Below are 14,017 nucleotides of genomic sequence, written 5' to 3'. Positions count from 1 at the left end.
CTGTTGCTGGCAGCTCTGGGTGGAGAAGAGTTCCATGATGGAAGAGCTGAAGGCTTCTTGCCCTGCATCTTCTTCCCCTACATCAGCAAGCTTGGAGAGCCGCGTGGGTGGTCTTCATCCAGCACCTTCCTGGCCACCCTCACTGGCAGCAGGGAGCAGCCCGGGGCCGGGGCCGGGAGCACTGCTGGAGCTGGGTCAGGCTTCCCAAGGGAAGGCCACCTCCAGCAGGGCTGTGTGAGCTGAGGGCTTCGTGGCCCTCCCAGAAGGAGCTACTCAGTTACTGGAGACACCTGGGCCTTCTCTCTCAAGTGGTTTTCCGACAAGTAGAGGTGGGCATTTCCCTGCAGAGGCCCTGGCCTGCACCCGAAAGATGTGAGGTCTCCCTGGGTCTCCAGGTCCCTAGTTGTGGATGACGTCTCACTGCCGTGGTTATAGGGGCCCTTTTCTTGTCATCCTGCCCCTGGGTCTCTACGTGATGCTCCTGCGTCACTGTTCTGGGCTCCTCTTTGGCCCTTCCCTCGGTCTCCTTCGGGAGCCTGGCTGGGACCTGCTCAGGTGGTGAAGGCAGCCAGGAAGCGATCTTGCAGCCAGGAGGGTGCAGCAGCCTCCGGGAGTTCCTAGCAGGCGGCTCAGAGGTCACAGCCTGCAGGAACCCCAGAGGGTCACCCTTGTCATGCGGGAGAGGACAAGGGGTGCCACACAAGCTGCCTGGAGAGGAGGACCTAGGAGGCCGCCGCGGGTTGAACAGGCAGAAAAGGCCTGGGTGTCCCAGGCAGGCGCAGAGGCCTTGAGGGTGAGGGGCGCGCGCTGGCCCGGGAGCCTGCAGCGAGACCAGGGAAGAAACATGTGAAGTAAATTGCCCATCTCGAGCGAAGGACAGAAGCAGAGGCGACGAACCTCCATCCGGCTACAGGAAAGATTGAGAAAACACCATGTCTCCACGATAAGGAGTCACATGGGCCAGAGCTGAGCTGTGGAATCACACAGCCTGGGTTCACAGCCTGGCTGGGCCACTGCCACCTGAATGACCTGGAGAAGAGTCTCAGGCCCAAATGTTGTTTTAGCAACATCCAGTACAAAACGAAGGAGTGTTGTAGCAAATTTGTACAAAGAAGCGAGCACAACTCGCTCGAGATGGGCAATTGACATGTATTTTCTCTGGGTACTTTGCATGGTGGCATATATGTAATAAGCACATACACTCCCAGGATGAGGCCTTTACCTCAACTCATAAGTTGACCCTGGCCCACACTGGGCTCCAGTCCACTAAGAAAATGTAGGGCAGGGACCAGCAGTTGTCACACGGGGTCATGCCACATTTCTCTTCTAATGGAGCCTTGCAGCCCAGATGATCTTTTTGGTCCTGTGTGAAGTATCTAAGTATATAAAGATTATGTTCTAGATCCATTATGGTCTATCCAGAAAGAAATTCACCAGTGGATTATTTCTTATGGATAAGAATCCATGTTCTCCAGTGAGAACAGTTGGACACAGGGCGGGGAACATCACACACCGGGGCCTGTCGGCGGGTGGGGGGTTGGGGGAAGGATAGCATTAGGAGAAATACCTAATGTAAACGATGAGTCGATGGGTGCAGCAAACCAACATGGCACGTGTATACCTATGTAACAAACCTGTACGTTGTGCACATGCACCCTAGAACTTAAACAATAATAAAATAAAATAAATAAAGAATCCATGTTTTCTGGTCTTCCTGCAATATGTCTAGAAAGCAACTATATCATTTACTTGCCAGTTAATATTGGAGTAATGTATTGAATTAAAATATGATCAATACAATTTGGTCATTGTGAGCATGCCAGCTGGACCTACTCTTCATCACACGTTATTGTCACCTAAGTATCACTCTAAACCTTCTTATTCCCAAGAGAGGAGACATGATCTTCAGTGTCAGGACAAGAGAAATGTGTGTGACTGTCCTAGGAGCTAGAAGCTTCAGCATGACAAGAAAGATCTGAAAATCCTACAGGAATTTGTCTAGTTCAAATCTTATTTCTCAGGCTTATTTCAGTGATGTGTTTTTCTCTCTTAGGGCTGATGTGGTGTATGAGATATATGACATGCAGAAGTTTCAGAACCAAGAACAGAGCTCTCTAAAAATTTTTCATATAATGTTACATTTTAAAACATCTATTTAAAATAACATCGGACATAATTAACATACTATAAAATTGGTTTTAGCCCTCTCCTCATAAGACTCCTTTTATAGCATGTCAGAGCAAATTTGGAGTTCTATTCCCAACAAGGCTGTGGTTGGTAGAACACAAAATGTTTTGTTTTGCTCAGTCCCAAATTCTGTTTGAAAAGAGAAGAAATATTATAAGCCCTTTCTAACCAGGGCATAAATGGATTACAGTTATGGCATTTAACCATAATTCCTTGCTATCATTTGGAGAGAGTTCAATTAGGAATAATCTCTTGATTTTGTTTTCTGGAACAAAACAAACTGGTACAAATTTTGGACAAAGATTTCCTAGAGGAACTATGAAGAAAGATAATCATATGTCAGACTTACTTACAAATAATAAATTACTATCATATTATTTTCAGTTTTTTCCTCCAAAAAGAAAAAACATTATTAAACATATAATGCATATTTGGACTTCAGGACAATACAAGGAAATTTGGACAAGGATGTTCCACAAAAAATCACCTCTTTCTTTTTTTGAGGGAAAAAAGGAACAATTTTCAATCATAAAAAATGAACCTGGGGTTGGCCAGTTTGGGATGGAGTTGTGGTAGTGACAATAAACCATAGCTGGCAAACTGTGATTGACACTCTTACTTGCCCTTTTCTTGTCTTGATCACCAACAATCCATTGTAAGTCATATAGAGTCAACATGGGGACATACTGAGTCCTCTGGACTTTACTGACCTATGGAGTTCATTAAATAAACTTTTTTCCTCTAAAATACCTTTTGCCTCCTTGCTGTCAGTCACTACACATTCCTCTCCTATGAACAAAAGTTCTCTGAACAAGGAATTTGGTGGCAAGAGACTTTATTCCAATGAATAGTTTGGAAACTATAGCCTCCTGTACAAAACAAAGGAGTGTTCCAGACAACAAAGAGAAGGACTACGATGGGTTTCAGGTTTGGTGTTGCTTTTATCTTTTTATGTTAGATTTCGGAGGCACATGTGCAGGTTTGCTACCTGGGTATATTGTGTGATGCTGAGGTTTGGGGTACAAATGATCTCATCACCCAGGTACCGAGCATAGTACCTAACAGTTTTTAAAGTCTTGCCCATCCTCCATCCGTCACCCCTCCAGTAGTCCCCAGTGTCTATTTGTTGCCTTCTTTATGTCTAGGAGTACCTGAGGTCTAGCTCCCACTTATAAGTGAGAACATGTAGTATTTAGTTTTTCTGTTCCTGCATTAATTTGCTTAGGATAATGGCCTCCAGCTGAATCCATGTTACTGCAAAGGACATGATTTCTATTTCTTTTTTATGGTTGCATATTGTTCCATAGTGTACATGTACCACATTTTCTTTATTCACTCCACCACTGATGGGTACCTAGGTTGATTCCATGACTTTGTTATGGTGAGTAGCACTGAGATAAACATGTGAGGGCATATGTCTTTTTGATAGAATGATTTGTTTTCTTTTGGATATGTTCCCAGTAATGGGATTGCTGGGTTGTTCTGTTTGATGTTCTCTGAGAAATCTCCAAACTGTTTCCCACAGTGGCTGAACAAAGTTACATTGCCACCAACACTGTATAAGTGTTCTATTTTCTCCCCAGCCTCACCAACATCTGTCATTTTTTTTTTTTTTTTTTTTTTTTTTTACTGTTTAGTAATAGTCATTCTGACTGGTGTGAGATGCTATCTCATTATGTTTTTAATCTGCATTTCTCTGATGATTAATGATGATGAGCATTTTTTTCATGTATGTTGGTTCCTTATATGTCTTCTTTTGATAAGTGTCTGTTCATGTCTTTTGCTAATTTTTATGGGGTTGTTTTTTACTTGTTCAATAGTTTAAGTTCCTTATAAAATCTGGATATTAGAGCTTTGTCAGATGCATAGTTTGTGAACATTTTCTTTTATTTTATAAGTTGCCTGTTGAGTCTGTTGAGCTGAGCAGAAGCTTTTTAGTTTAATTAGGTCCCACTTGTCAATTTTTGTTTTTGTTGCCATTGCTTTTGGGGACTTAGTCATAAATTCTTTTCCAAGGCCCATGTTTGGAATTGTGTTTCCTATGCTTTCTTCTAGGATTCGTATAGCTTGAGGTCTCATAGTTAAATCTTTAGTCCATCTGGAGTTAATTTTGTCCAGTTTTATTCTTCTGCATGTGGTGAGACAGCTATCCCAGCACCATTTATTGAATAGGGAGTCCTTTCTCCATTGCTTATTTCTGATGGCTGTAGGTGTGCAGCTTTATTTCTAGGTTCTTCGCTCTTTTCCACTGGTCTATGTGTCTGTTTTTGTGCCACTACCATATTGTTTTGGTTACCGTAGCCTTATCATATAGTTTGAAGTTGGGGAATTTGATGCCTCTGGACTGTTTTTGTTTTTATTAGAATTGCTTTGGATATTCTGGCTCTTTTTTGGTTCCATATAAATTTTAGAATAGTTTATTTCAATTATGTATAATTAAGCTCTGATTTTAGTGAATTTTTTTCTTCTACTAGCTTTGGGATTCATTTGTTCTGTTTTCTAGTTGCTCTAGGTGTGGTAGTAGATTATTAATTTGACATCTAAGTATTTAAGTTAGACCTATAAACTTTCCTCTTAACATTGTTTTTGCTATATCTGAGAGATTTTGGTATGTTGTATCTCTGTTTTCATTTCTTTCAGTAATTTTTTTTATTTCTGCTTTGATTTTGTTGTTTACCCAAAAGTCATTCAGGAAGAAGTTGTTGAATGTCCATGTAATTGTGTAGTTTTGAGAGATCTTCTTAGAATTGATTTTATTTTTATTCCACTTTGGTCCAAGAGTATGGTTGGTATGAATTCAGTTGTTTGGAATTTATTGAAACTTGCTTTATGACTAAGTGTGTGGTCAATCTTGGATTATGTTCTGCGTGCAGATGAGAAGAATGTGTATTTTGTTGTTGATGACTATTCTGTAGATGTCTATTAAGTCCAATTCATCAAGTGTCAAGCTTATGTCCAGAATTTCTTTGTTAGTTTTCTACTTTGATGATAACTGTCTAATGCTTTTAGTGGGGTATTGATGTCCCCCACTATTATTGTGTGGCTGTCTAAGGCTTTTAGTAGATCAAGAAGTACTTGTTTTATGAATCTTAGTGCTCTAATGTTGGGTACAAATATATTTAAGATATTTAAGTCTTTTGTTGAGCTGAACCCTTTATCATTATGTAATGCTGTTGTCTTTTTTTTTTTTTTTTTTTTTTTACTATTGTTGGTTTAAAGTCTCTTTTACTGATATGAGAATAGCAACCCCTGCTATTTTTTGTTTTCTATTTGTGTGTTTAATCTTTCTTTAACTCTTTACTTTAAACCTATGGGTGTCATTATGTTTGAGATGGGTCTCTTAAAGGTAGCAGATGGATGGGTCTTACTTTCTTATCCAACTTGCCACTCTCTGCGTTTTAACTGGGGCATTTAGCCCATTTATATTAAAGGTTAATATTGATATGTGAGGTTTTCATCCTATTGTGAAGTTGTTAGCTGTTTGCTTTATAGTTTCTATGAGGTTTTTGCTTTATAGGGTCTGAGGGCTATGTACTTAAGTATGTCTGTGTGGTAGCAGGTATTGTGTTTTCATTACCATGTTTAGAACTTCCTTAAGGATCTCTTGTAAGCCAGGTCTGATGGTAACAAATTCCCTCAGCACTTGCATTTCTGGAAAAGATTTTATTTCTCTTTTGCTTATGAAGGATAGTTTGACAGGATATGAAATTCTTGGCTAGAATTTCTTCTCTTTAAGAATAGTGAAAATAGGCCCCAAATCTCTCCTGGCTTGTAAGGTTTCTGCTGAGAAGTTTGCTGTTAAAATGATGGGGTTGCCTTTCTTCATGATCTGCCCTTTTTCTCTACCTGCCTTTAAGATTTTCCTTTAGCATTGACATTGGATAGTTTGGTGACCATATGCCTTGGTGATGTTCATTTGGTATAGTGACTTACAGGTGTTCTCAGGACTTTTTATATGTGCACGCTGATCTCCCTAGAAAGATTAGGTAAGTCTTCTTCAATTATTCCCTCAAATATATTTCCCAAGTTATTTGCTTTTTCTCTTCTCTCAGGAATACCAATAATTCATAGGTCTGGTTCCTTTACATTATCCCATATTCGTTGAAGACTTTGTTCATCTTTTTACATTATTTTTTCTTTATTTTTGTCAGACTAGGTTAGTTCAAAAACTGGTTATCAAGCTCTAAAATTTTTTCTTCTGCTTGATCCTGTCTATTGATAAAGTTTTCTATTGTACTTTGAAATTCCTTAAGTAAAATTTTCAATTTCAGAAGCTCTGGCCTTTTCTTAAGATGTTTATCTCTTTCTTCATTTCCCGGATTGCTTTAGCAGTTTCTTTGTGTTGATTTCCAACTTTGTCTTGGATCTCATTGAGCTTCCTTGCAATCCATGCTTTGAATTATTCACCTGTTAATTCTGAGTTTCCATTTTGGTTAAGAATCAAACCTAACTAAATCTCCATCCACTGATGGATAGCTAGTGCAATCCTTTGGTAGTGTCACTACATTCAGATTTTTCATGGTTCCAAAATCATTTGACTGGGTTTCTTCTCATCTGGAGACACTGGCACTTCTAACTTTTGTAATTATTTCCATGCAAGTTGTATTTCTTCTTTTTCTTCTTTCTTTCCCTATAATAATAGTATTATTGGTTTTTTATTTATTTATTTTTCCCTTTCTACCCTCACCCCTCTTCCTAGGGTCTAGGGGGTGTGACTGTAGAGAATGCTGAGTAGAATCTTTTTTAAAAAAAAAAAAAAAACAGAGTCTCACTGTGTCACCCAGCCAGGCTGGAGTGCAATGGCATGATCTCGGCTCACTGCAACTGCCTCCTCCCAGGTTCAAGCCATTCTCCCGTCTCAGCCTCCCAAGTAGCTGGGATTACAGGTGCCTGCCACCATGCCCGACTAATTTTTTGTATTTTTAGTAGAGATGGGGTTTCACTATGTTGGCCAGGCTGGTCTCGAACTCCTGACCTCATGATCCACCTACCTCAGACTCCCAAAGTGCTGGGATTACAGGCATGAGAATATAATCTTTTGACTTTGCTTCTATAGCCCCATGTAATTCTCTTGGTGGGTTTTATATTAGGCTGCACAGTTCAACCTACAAGGAAGGCTTGAGTTTTAGAGCAGAAATTTTCTGTCTAGGTTCCCATTCAGGTCCATTTACACAAATGAAAGGTTAGAAACGCTTAATTCAAATTGATCAACACAGCTGAGTTGCAATAGTTTGATGTAACTGAACTCTAATTAGCTGATGCAGACAACTCCTGCCTGGTTCATACAGCTGAGCCCTGATTGGCTTAGGCAGGCAAGCTCTAATTGGTTGGTTCAGGTGAGCTCTGAAAGTTCCAAAGTTAAAAATGGTGTGGATTTTGAGGGAATTTAAAGTACCTGTGTGACCTCTAGTCAGCCAATGGCTGCTTGGATGTATTTTAGATTTAGGCCCAGGTAGCCGATCAGGGTCCAGGATTGGATCTTTCAGGTTCACTTTCTTCACACACTTCTGCCTTTGACTATACGCAAGGTTCAGCAAAAACAGACTGGCTTTGTGCTGTTGCTTCTTAAGATACTCTTCTTGATTGTTTTATTAATTACCCCTCCAGTTCGCTTTTTGTTTTCCAGACATGTAACAAAACCTTTCTATGGTTGATGACTTCCACAATCTCTTGACTTTTATTGGTCTACTAATTTTGGTATCTCATATTTTCAGGAGGAACACAAGGCTAATATGTGTTCATGGTCTATCCTTTTTTACTACAAATGCCTGCTGATGTTAGTATCCAGCGTTCTCACAGGAGAAAACTAACCTGTGTTAACAGATGTAGCATTTATGATTTCAACTTTTTTTGAGCAATCAATCACTAAGGATTTAGGATACAGTAATTTCTTCTTATTATTATTATTATTATACTTTAAGTTCTAAGATACATGTGCACAACGTGCGGTTTTGTTACATATGTATACATGTGCCATGTTGGTGTGCTGCATCCATTACCTCATCATTTACACTAGGTGTATCTCCTAATGCTATCTCTCCCCACTCCCCCCACCCCACAACAGGCCCCGGTGTGTGATGTTCCCCTTCCTGTGTCCAAGTGTTCTCATCGTTCAATTCCCACCTATGAGTGAGAACATGTGGTGTTTGGTTTTCTGTCCTTGTGACAGTTTGCTCAGAATGATGGTTTCCAGTTTCATCCATGTCCCTACAAAAGACATAAACTCATCCTTTTTTATGGCTGCATAGTATTCCATGGTATATATGTGACACATTTTCTTAATCTAGTCTATCATTGATGGACATTTGGGTTGGTTCCAATACTTTGCAATCGTGAATAGTGCAGCAATAAACATATGTGTGCATGTGTCTTTATAGCAGCATGATTTATAATCCTTTGGGTATATACCCAGTAATGGGATGGCTGGGTCAAATTGTGTTTCTAGTTCTAGATCCTTGACGAATTGCCACACTGTCTTCCACAATGGTTGAAGTAGTTTATAGTCCCAGCAACAGTGTAAAAGTGTTCCTGTTTCTCCACATCCTCTCCAGCACCTGTTTCCTGACTTTTTAATGATCACCATTCTAACTGGTATAAGATGGTATCTCATTGTGGTTTTGATTTGCACTTCTCTGATGGCCAGTGATGATGAGCGTTTTTTCATGTGTCTGTTGGCTGCATAAATGTCTTCTTTTGAGAAGTGTCTGTTCATATCCTTCATCCACTTTTTGATGGGGTTGTTTGATTTTTTCTTGTAAATTTGTTTAAGTTCTTTGTAGATTCTTGATGTTAGCCCTTTGTCAGATGGGTAGATTGCAAAAATTTTCTCCCATTCTGTAGGTTGCCTGTTCACTCTGATGGTAGTTTCTTTTGCTGTGCAGAAGCTCTTTATTTTATTAGATCCCATTTGTTAATTTTGGCTTTTGTTGCCATTGCTTTTGGTGTTTTAGACATGAAGTCCTTGCCCATGCCTATGTCCTGAATGGTATTGCCTAGGTTTTCTTCTAGGTTTTTTATGGTTTTAGGTCTGACATTTAAGTCTTTAATCCATCTTGAATTAATTTTTGTATAAGGTGTAAGGAAGGGATCCACTTTCAGCTTTCTACATATGGCTAGCCAGTTTTCCCGGCACCATTTATTAAATAGGGAATCCTTTCCCCATTTCTTGTTTTTGTCAGGTTTGTCAAAAATCAGATGGTTGTAGATGTGTGGTATTATTTCTGAGGGCTCTGTTCTGTTCCATTGGTCTATATTTCTGTTTTGGTACCAGTACCCTACTGTTTTGGTTACAAGATACAGTAATTTCTAATAAGGAAATTATACCTATCCCAAGGAGTTGATTTGAAGGTGAAATGAGATAATTAACATGAAAATGCTTTGTAAAATTTTAAGTTCCATAAAAATGCTTTGTGTTATTATTTTTGTTATTACTGTATCAATTTTATGTATGATATTGTCTAGGTGACACAGTGCCTTTTTGTTTATTCTTTTACAAACCAACCATATTTTTCAATATCTCAATGGAAATGTATGACATTGTGAAGGTTGGGAATGAAACCATAGACGTTTCTTGACACCTATCACTTCACAATGTTTTTAGCAACTATTTTCTCATGTATTCCTCTTTCCAATTTTATTGAGGACCTACATCCAGTTATATCCTTTACTTGAAGATTTAGCAAATATTTTCCAGACTTTAAATATTTTAGGCTTTGTAGGCTGTATACAGTTTCTGAAGTTCCCCTCCTCCTCCTTTTTATTTTTCTTCGACAACCTTTCAAAATGTAAGAATCATTCTTAGCTCACAGGTCATACAAAAAGATCTATGGGCCATTTTTTGCCCATCACTGATGTATTTCTTTACTGAGTAGAAAGCAAATCTTTGAGTAAATCACTTCTGTAAAGGAATTGATCTCCCTGATCTTTTTTTTTTAAACTTTTCTACAATTTTTAATCAACATTGCATCCAGAGATATCCTGTTAAAACCTAAATCAGATTGTATCACTCAAACCTCTATAACGGCTTGCTCAAAGCAAAAGCCAAAGTCCTCTAGATGCCTCTAAACCCCTAGCAACCCATGCTCTCCGTTTCCTTGCTGACATCATTTCCTTCTCCTCTCCACTCTGATCCCTCTCTCCCTCACACACTGACGCCCTGTCTGTTCCCTAAATACTCGGGGACACTCTTGCCTCATTGCCTTCCCATTTGGCTGTTCGCCCTGCCTGTAACGCGCATTTCACAGATAAGCCCATTGCTGTTTCCTGGAACACCCTCAGGTTCCTTCTTAAATTTCACCTCCCCCATAATTTCAAATTGCAACCTCCCTCCACCATCTAACACTCTTTATCTCCTTTCCCAGTTTTCTATTTCTCTGTAGCAATTATCTGATGTACTATTTATTTTACCCATCTATTTTTATTCATATATTTATGCCTATGTTTATAAGATTGTTCGTTTGTTTACTTTTGTGTCCCCCTCCAACTACAAGGTGAGGATATTTATCTTTTTTTGGTTCTGGCTGTATTTCCTCAACATACCTGTGAAACATACCAAAGGACAGTACCTGGCATTTGGTAGGGGATTAATAAATTATTGAATGAATAAATGTGTGCATGGATTAGTGAATGAATCCCCATAGTGTCTGAATTGAGGACTAGTGTGAAGAAGAAGGTAGCATGGTTGGGACAGGGTACTGCAAGAAGCAGTGTTTGGAGTTCTCTTCTATGTATGTAAATATATAGGGTTTTGTTCATTTAGGTAATTTTAATGGAGTTTGGAATTATTTGAGGGAGACACATCACCATTTTTTATAGTGCATTCTATAGAATTCATTTTAAGTGCTTGTAAATATTGGAAATATAGGCAGGCATATACACATCTATTGAGTTTATTATAAGAGCCCCTTGAGGTAGAGACAGCAAGTATAAGTATCTTTCTTTTTTTGTTTGTTTTGTTTTGTTTTTGAAAATTGAACAACCATTCTTTATTTAAAAAATAATCTTAGCAAACTAGGGATACAAGAGAATTTCCTCAACCTGTTGAAGGGCATCTTTAAAATATCTACTGCTAACATCCTATGTAATGATGAAAGACTGAATGCTTTCCCTTAAGGGTGAGTATAAGACAGAGATGTCAGCTCTTACCACTCCTATTCAATATTGTACTAGAAATTCTAACCACTGCAATCATTTTTTAATTGGGAGTGGGGAGAAAGAGGGAGGGAAGGAGGATAATAAAATGCCTTTAGATTGAAAATAAATAAGTAAAACTGTCTATTCACAGATATTATCATCTATGTAGAAAACCAAATCCATTACCAAGTTACAGAAACCAACCAGTGAGTTTTGCAACACTGCAGGATGTATAATCGATATACAAAAATCAATTGTGTTTCTATATGTTAGAAGTAAACAATTAGGAATTGGAATTTTAAAAATAATAATATTTTCTGGCCAGGCACGGTGGCTCAAGCCTGTTATCCCAGCACTTTGGGAGGCCGAGACGGGCGGATCATGAGGTCAGGAGATCGAGACCATCCTGGCTAATATGGTGAAACCCCGTCTCTACTAAAAAATACAAAAAACTAGCTGGGCGAGGTGGCAGGCGCCTGTAGTCCCAGCTACTCGGGAGGCTGAGGCAGGAGAATGGCGTGAACCCAGGAGGCGGAGCTTGCAGTGAGCCGAGATCCAGCCACTGCACCACAGCCTGGGCGACAGAGCAAGACTCCGTCTCAAAAAAAATAAATAAATAATACTATTTTCATTAAAATATAAAATTATTGGGAATAAACCTGACAAACTATGTGGAACATCTGTACACTGATAACTACAAAGCACTGCTAAGAAAAATTAAAGAAGACCTAAGTAAATATCTTGTTCATAGGTTGAGAGACTCAACACTGTTATGATGTTAATTCTTTTCCATATTCATCTATAGATATAAAGCAATTTCCATTCCCAGCCAAGCAGGCTTTTTTTTTTTTTTTTTTTTTGTAGAAATTGAAAACTGGTTGTAAGATTCACATGGCATGCAGATGATCTAGAAGATCCACAATAACTCTCCTGTTGTGTAGCCTGGTTCCTAACAGGTCATGGACTTGTCCGTGGCCTGCGGGTTGGGGACCCCTGCTATAGAAGATCCAGATTTAAATTCAGAAGAAGCTTCATCTACTTCTGTAGTTTCATTTTCCTGCAATACCTGCTGCATCAAACTTGAACTTTGCAGAATTTTCTGAATCCACTCAATTTGGTCATCTTGCTTTTTAATTGTATTTCTTAACATGGAATTTTCTACTTCAAGTTTTTGTACATGGCCTTGCGTCTCCATGGTACATCTTATAGTCGCTGTAAGTTGATCCTGTATTTCTTGAAATTGACTTCTCATCAGGCCTAATTTCTCCCTTGAATCCTGCATCTCACATTCCAAATGGATGCAGTGACGCAATGAAGCATCCAGCAAAGCTTTTGTTGTTGTTTGTTTAGGACATCATCCCGTTTTTGTTGAAGTTGTCTCACAACTACTCTTTCTGCTTTCTATCTTTCATATTGACATTGTTTGTCTTTCAAATGATTAAATTCATTGATCAACTTCTTATAGTCTTCTCCTAGCAAAAGATGGTGCTTTCTGCACTCAGTTTGAAGGTTTTGTACTCTAGCAACACATTTGGCTTGAATATCAATTATCATTTTTTCTTGATTGTCAGCTTTGTTGTGAGCATCATTCAGTTACTGTTGAAGTAACATATTTTGTCTTTGTAGTTGACATACTTTTATTTGCTTTTCTATGCGTTTTTCTACTTCCATTTTTGTACATTTTTTCAGTGTCCTTCATTTGACACTGTGTTTGGTTTAGCTCTCTTTGTACGTACATGTTCAAAAACCAAAGCCTTTTCTTTCAGAGCCTCTCTTGTGTAATGGAGCTCAGTTTCGAAGCCCCTGGACTTACTATCAGCTTTAGAAAGTTGCTGAGAAAGAATCAGAATACAAGAATTCAAATTTTCCTGTAAATGACCCAATTTATCTACCGTGTAAGTATCTTTCTTTTACAGATGAGCTTAACTTGCTCAAGGCTACATTACAATTTTGTTATAAATGTAATACTAGACTGAGAGTTTTTCAGCAGATCTTCCCTAGAAACTTGCGACTTATAAAAGTGATCCTGGTAAGCCACAAAGATTTATCCAGGTTTTGACAATACATACACTACAGATTCAATTATAGCCCATCCATGTTAATGAACGGAAAAAATGATTTAGCAGAAAACAAAGAGAATATTAAATGTTGTACTATATTAATTAGTAATGGGAAATAGGCTCCATCCCTTGTAACACAACTTGAGCCCATCATATCCACATTATGGTCATGTTGATATTTAGTCAGGCTGCCCTTCTCTGTCTCTAGAAGAATTCTCATATAAATGTACTTATTGAAACAGATAAGAGATATTGGGTGATTAAGAGTTTGTCACCTTAATTTTTCCAGAAGTCTTGCCTATAAAGCAAAGATAGTTGGTCTGGACACTTTCAGCTACAAAGAGGTTGTTAGGTTATTAATTTTCATAGTAAATGAAGTGAACTTATTTCATCTCTGTAGCCTTCCATATACCTATATTCAGTCCCTGTTCTATGTTTGGAAAGAAGGAAGTAGAAATTAAAAATGAAGAAAAGTAAATGATAACTTAAATGATACATGGGATATTTTATTGATTTACATCAGTGTATGTAGATGTATGCATGTCTGCATGAATGTGTGTAGAATTCAATGTGATCTAGTTGAAAATTTTATTTTGTTTTAGAGTTGTAAGTTGGGGTGGAGCCTTCAAGGTACCAGA

At 38.5% G+C, this 14,017-nt stretch overlaps 1 pseudogene; it reads right to left on the bottom strand.

Annotated features, from left to right (window-relative positions):
* Positions 1 to 304: 304 nt before the first annotated feature.
* On the bottom strand, positions 305 to 13,033 carry LOC112607752 (annotated as a pseudogene).
* Between the last annotated feature and the right edge of the window lie 984 nt (positions 13,034 to 14,017).

The sequence above is a fragment of the Theropithecus gelada genome, chromosome 15 (assembly GCF_003255815.1).
Source record: "Theropithecus gelada isolate Dixy chromosome 15, Tgel_1.0, whole genome shotgun sequence".
In the NCBI taxonomy this organism is placed as follows: domain Eukaryota; kingdom Metazoa; phylum Chordata; class Mammalia; order Primates; family Cercopithecidae; genus Theropithecus; species Theropithecus gelada.
Note: the sequence above shows the minus strand (reverse complement) of the source record. Positions and strands in the feature narration are given on the sequence as shown.